The following is a 6078-nucleotide window of genomic DNA, read 5'->3' as shown; positions in this document are numbered from 1 at the left end:
AAAAATATAGACAATAGAGGCCCAAATAGTACCAGTTACCCAGTTATCCAGTTACCCTGGCCCAAAATAGTTTGTTCTTCTGGCAGATTTTGAAATAAAATTATGATTATTCAAGAGACTGGCATTGCATAGAAGGGGAAAATGAAAAAAAAAATCAACATTAAACAATGTTTTGATTAACATTTTATTAAAAATGGCATGTCAATCTAAAAATACTAAGTGCTGTACATAATCACAATGCTTGCCTATCCTTTCAGGAGTGTCATTGTCCCTACTTTTTAACCATTTTTTCCTCTAACTCAACTTTCTAGTAATATGACTGGAAATAGTTTAAGAGTTGGCTTCTTTAGCAATGAGCTTTTATAATGTAAAAAGTATAGTGGAGGATGTCAAAGATGGTTGGTTGGAAAAATTACAAGTAAGTTGTGTTCCTGATTATTGTGCAGGGCATAAAAGAACATGTCTTTATTAAAATTTTCTTTTTTATTTCTCTTATGTAATATTTTTTTTTTTTTTAACAAAACAGAGTTTTGTGTTTTTCCATCAGCTTTCAGATATTTCTGATATTATATGCAGAATTAACACTGTGCGTAATAAATCTATCAGTTTCACTTTTGAATTTAGAAAATATTTAAACTAGAATACGTTAGAATACAATAGAATAGAATAGAATATCTACTTTAAACCATGAGTGCTTGAATGTATTTTTTAGAGTCTCACTACATTTTTTCTTTCTTTGTAAAAAGAAAATAGACAAATCCAGGCCATGTCTTTGCTTCTTGCTCACAGTTACAGTAAGTGTTATGGATGAGAGTGGATGTCAGCTGTATTCACTCTCATGTCATAAGGAGGAGACTCTTCAGGGTCAGCTTCCATTCCTACTGATTTATTCATCAATAAACTACTTTACACATTCAAGTTGGAGTAAAGTTACATATGATGGACTGCTTATTGGCTTGTTCTCATACTTCAAACACCCAGTTAAAACACCGCTTTCTCGCTCTGCTTTCCAACACAAAGACCTGTTGATCTCATAAATTCTTCCTAATGGTGTTTGATGCTGTTGAATGTCTCCAGACATGTTTACAGAGTCTACTGGCCAGATCCATTCCTTCTCCCTGTGTATACTGAAGAGGGACTGCATGTTGGCAGTGTTCACTTCTACTCAAGGACAATCCCAATGAAATGTCACAGAGGACACATTTTTGGATACAGAAAGCCTTTGACTGTTTCTGTTTGTATGGAGATAACAGAGCATTGTGTGAACAGTCTGGACAGAAAATGTATATATGGGATTATTCTTCTAGATTTCTTTTTTTTCTTTCCCTGTACACCTCATCTGCTATCTTAAAGCCATATTTAATGTGGAGAAAGTGCGCACTGACCTCCATTAATATTTTTCAATAGTTGTGGTTTCTGAATTTTCTGTGGTAGTGCTACAGATTTTTAACCCAAAGTGTTGTCTCCTTAACGGGTCAATACTTGTTCTTCTTAAAGGGGTTTCCTATTTTGGAGACCAAAAATCCTCCATTGTAATACTCATGCCAATAGGTTGTTAATGGCTTTAATTTCCTATAAACATTGCATTTGATCACTTATATTTCTGTGAACTAGTTTGTGCAAGCCAAAAGGAACGAAACCCAACATGCATACAAGAAAATACAAACTGGAGAGTTTTTATATATTTTATGCTGAGTATGAATTTTCAAATGGAGCCTTTATGTGGCATTTAGATATTGTTCCTCTCTAGGCATTTCTTCCTTCTTACAACTGGAGTTCAAAAGTTCATTGTAGATGCTAGTATGTCATTCCGTGATCTACATGTTTATTACAAACTTGCGATCCACTTATATAAACTTTTAACCACTATGAAATTTACAGATTAATGGGGAATTATAAACAACATGACAGAGTGTTATGAAACAAAGCAAACACTTCAATGGCAGCAGACGAAATATCATTGTCTAGAGCACAGGTGTCAAACTCCAGTCCTCGAGGGCCGCTGTCCTGCAGTTTTCAGATGTGCCACAGGTACAAAACACTGAAATGAAATGGCTTAATTACCTCCTCCTTGTGTAGATCAGTTCTCCAGAGCCTTAATGACCTAATTATTCTATTCAGCTGTGGTGCAGCAGAGGCACATCTAAACGTTGCAGGACAGTGGCCCTTGAGGACTGGAGTTTGACACCCCTGGTCTAGAGTGTGTCTCATCTTAAAATGATATTGATCTACAGAATTTGATGAGGCTAATATGATGCTGAACATGGTACAAAACAACTTAGCTTATATTTAAAGTGCTGAATGCATTTCAATAGTCTGGCTGCATCAGTCCTCTGGGTGTAGTTTCCCATACATGTCTTGCACAATGGACTGCTGAAAGTTTTTATTCTGCCACCTCAGTTTCATGGTTTGAAGGAACACTTGATCTGTGATGAAGCTATTTCAATTCAACATTATTTTATTAAAGGAAAATTAAATGATGCAACCAGAACTATCCAAGTCATTATAGATGGCAAAGACTGCGGGCGGAAACAATCTCTTCCTGCTGTCTTTATTTTCACTAATCTTTTGCTCCAAATAAAAAAAATTTAAAAAATGAGTGAAGTCCTCTGTGGTGCTCCTCTAATGTTGATCAGCTGATCTGCCACTTAATTTTTAAATTTCACAAACTGCGGCCTGTTTTTTCAGTTAGTCACCAGACAAATAGTAAATGAGGCTGCACTGTCCTAAATGCAGCAGAGAAATAAAACAACATAATATTTATGTTGCCTGGTTTGTGCAAATGACAGTGAGTTTGCTGAAGTGGGATGATGAGCCTTTTCCTCAGATGGATCTATTAAAACCAGTTCATTTCATTGGCTTTGTTCAGAGGTAAACTGAGCTGATCATCCTGGCTCCAGCCTGTGATCATTTCTATTCCTGATCACACATTTGTTATGTTGTTTTTTTGAAGCTTGCTCTTCAGTTTTTCCAGTACACCTCCTTGGTACCTCTAAGCTTGATTTTTGGTTGCTTTTGTGTATTTCTAAATAATTCCAAGTAATAATTCCCTTCCTAACGGCTATTTTTTGTTGAGCAGTTTTCTTCAGCTCACTGACGATCCAGAGCTTCTTATTGGGAAAGCAAGCTACTGTTCTGGTGGGAATGGTGTTATCCACACTTAATTTTATAAAGTCAGTCAGACATAGTCATGGCAATAATGTCTTCTACATGGGGCTGGCAAAGTGCTTCCCAGTCTATAGTTTCAAAACAATCCCACAGAGCTTTTTTTCTTGCTGTGACCATCTTCTTACAGTTCTTTTTATCATAGGTTTCCTGTCGACAGGGGGCTTTATGCACCGAGCAGAGAAACAAATGATTATGATCTGATTTGACCTGAGGAGGTCTTGCAGTCAAGCTGTATGGATCTATGACATTTGGATGAAACAAATATGACTTTTTTTTCCAATTTAGTGAAATTAACAAACTAAAATATTGGAAGTGTAAAAAAGCAAGGCATCGTTAGAACTTCTACATATCGCCGTAAATGTTGTTATGCCTGCAGCTTAGCAACAGCTGAGCTGATGGTGTCGCATGCAGAGTTGGCACAGCTGATGGTGAAATGTATGCGGTTGATGAGATTACACTAGTAAACTCAGTATATAACATGGACCAAAAGCTAAAGCTAACCGTTAAACATCTGGGTTGTAGAAATGTTGTTTCAGTGCATCATCTCCTAGATTAAACCATCTGTCCTTAGCTTTCACTATTCCTCTTGGTTTGAATAGGAAGCCTGGTAGAGAGAAGCTAAGTCAAGAAAATGATTCTCCAGCTACGTGCTAGTGAAACACCTGATACTGCATTCTCGAGACTGTTTGTGTCCTTTTGAGATGTTAATCATTTATGATATGGTTAGGCATCACAACTAACACTCAGAAATTTAAAAAGCAACAGCAAAAATCCTGCCTGCTATGCAACATCCAAAACAAGAAGGAAACCTCAAAGAATTATTGTTTCAACCAAAAAAGGGAGGGAGAAGAGTTTTATAAATAATAAATCATAAAGAACATAACAGAGCTGCTCCAACAAGCTGCCACCTTGTGCAGCGCAATTGCAGATGACCAATGATGAGATCTATCTCCCAGGAAAGCCTTGTTTTTAGTGTAATTTATTATTTTGTGTAATTTATTATGAAGATTCTCTGTATATTTGAAAAACAACTTAATAAATTGTTGCTTTATCAGTTACTTCAATCGAACAAACTTAGAAATATAAGTGGCAAATGATTGACATGTGACATGAAGCACATAACATATTTGCAGTGTTTGCAACGCAAGTGATGAGCTTATGGTTTATAGAAGCCAGTAGTTAAAAGGGCGGTATTGTGTATTTTCTGTGTCATTTTATTTATGTTACCTTCAACTGTTATAGGAATGCTGTATATATCAAACATGACTTATTAAATATTTGACTTCGTAACTTGATGCGTGGTCTTTTTAAGTGTTGATTTTCTGAAGAGTTTAGATTTTAATTGGCCAGTATGGGGATTGAACCCATGACCTTGGCGTTATAAGCACCACATTATGACCATTTGAGCTAACCAACCATACATAATGTTGAGTTTTTATCGATGAATGAAAAACTTACATGATCTTGACAAAAGCAGTGAAATTCTAAAGTTTTTCCAAATCAATATTCATAACGGTTTGATTTAAAGCCTCCTGTTATTTTGAAATGTCGATTTTCTGAAAGCCATTTTGTTTCAAATGGCCGGTGTGGGAATTGAACCCATGACCTTGGCGTTATAAACACTACACTCTGACCAGCTGAGCTAACCAGCCATACATAATGTTGAGTTTTCATTGATATAAGAAAAACTTACATGATCATACCACAATGAAGATTTGAAAAAATGCTAATATTATGTTTTTCAAAATCAACATGCATAATGGTTTAATTTAAAGCCTTCTGCTATTTTTAAGAAGCTCCTACCGTTTTTGAGATCCCACCTTCAGTAGGATGATGCTTTTCTTTATTCTGTTTCCAACAATTCTTAGGAGCTTTGGACTGAGAAGTAGTTCATATGATGAGCTGAGCATCAGTTCCACCAGGTGATTCCTAATTGATCCTGGTGTTATCTGGTTGGGGAGTGATATGTGAGGAGAAAGCTCAACTGGAGACTGCAGCTCTGGCCGATCTTTGTGGAAACAAGCAGTGGTTTGTGGGAGCAAGCATTTAGATACCCCTGAATGGCTGCCATGGGAAATTAAAGGATTCCTCACATATGCATGACGGAATCAAACAAAACTCTATGCATATTTTTGATGAAGGAATAACATTTGTAAAAACGTAAATTTTACATAATACCAACCTTTTAATGATGTCAGAAATGACAGCTTATAAATTTTTATCTGTGCTGAAGGGACTGTTCTTTTGTCCGCAAGTTTACATAAGACCTCTAACATTGCAGAACATCTGTGGCTGACAGGTCAGAAAACAGAAAATACTAAGGCCTTTAAAAATAGCTCTGAAGCTAATTTCCCCACCATAAAAGGACATTTGAAAGGGGACTGATTGGCGCAGACATTTACAACATCTAACATGTTGTGTGGATACTGACAGAAAAAGCACTAAAGGATTCTGCTTTGCCTCACTTATACTGATTTATTCACTTTCTCAAAGGTGCCGCATGGCAGCACAGACATTTTGTTCTAATGAAGGTAATGTTTCTTGCCCTGGTTGATTAAATTCCTCCTTGAGGGAAAACGCAGTATGGCTTCAGTCGCAGAAGGATTTAGACACAGTAGATTTGGGTTTTTCTATTTATTTATGAGTTGTCTGTTTAATTGTTAGTTGGTTTTATTTTGCTGTTAATATGACAGAGGGGTTCAGTGTTGTATATATTGATCTCCATATGTTTGGTAGTGGTAAGATTGCATTGCTGCATACTAGTTTGCTGCTGCTGTGTCACAGTATCAGTGTTTATGTTTTTAAGAAAAATAAATATTTTTAAGCTTCTTCATTATAAACAACAGGGATGACGTTTACTTGAGATTCAACAAATGGTGCCGTTCACATTAAAACTTGACAAGGCACCAA

At 36.2% G+C, this 6078-nt stretch overlaps 1 non-coding gene across 1 annotated transcript; it reads right to left on the bottom strand.

Moving 5' to 3' along the window:
- Window positions 1–4746: 4746 nt before the first annotated feature.
- Window positions 4747–4820, bottom strand: trnai-uau (transfer RNA isoleucine (anticodon UAU)). The gene has a single exon. It is a non-coding gene; the product is annotated as a tRNA-Ile (tRNA).
- Between the last annotated feature and the right edge of the window lie 1258 nt (window positions 4821–6078).

Source organism: Xiphophorus hellerii, chromosome 11 (genome assembly GCF_003331165.1).
Source record: "Xiphophorus hellerii strain 12219 chromosome 11, Xiphophorus_hellerii-4.1, whole genome shotgun sequence".
Classification (NCBI taxonomy): Eukaryota; Metazoa; Chordata; class Actinopteri; order Cyprinodontiformes; family Poeciliidae; genus Xiphophorus; species Xiphophorus hellerii.
The sequence above is the reverse complement of the archived record's forward strand: the minus strand, read 5'-3'. Positions and strand labels throughout refer to the sequence as shown.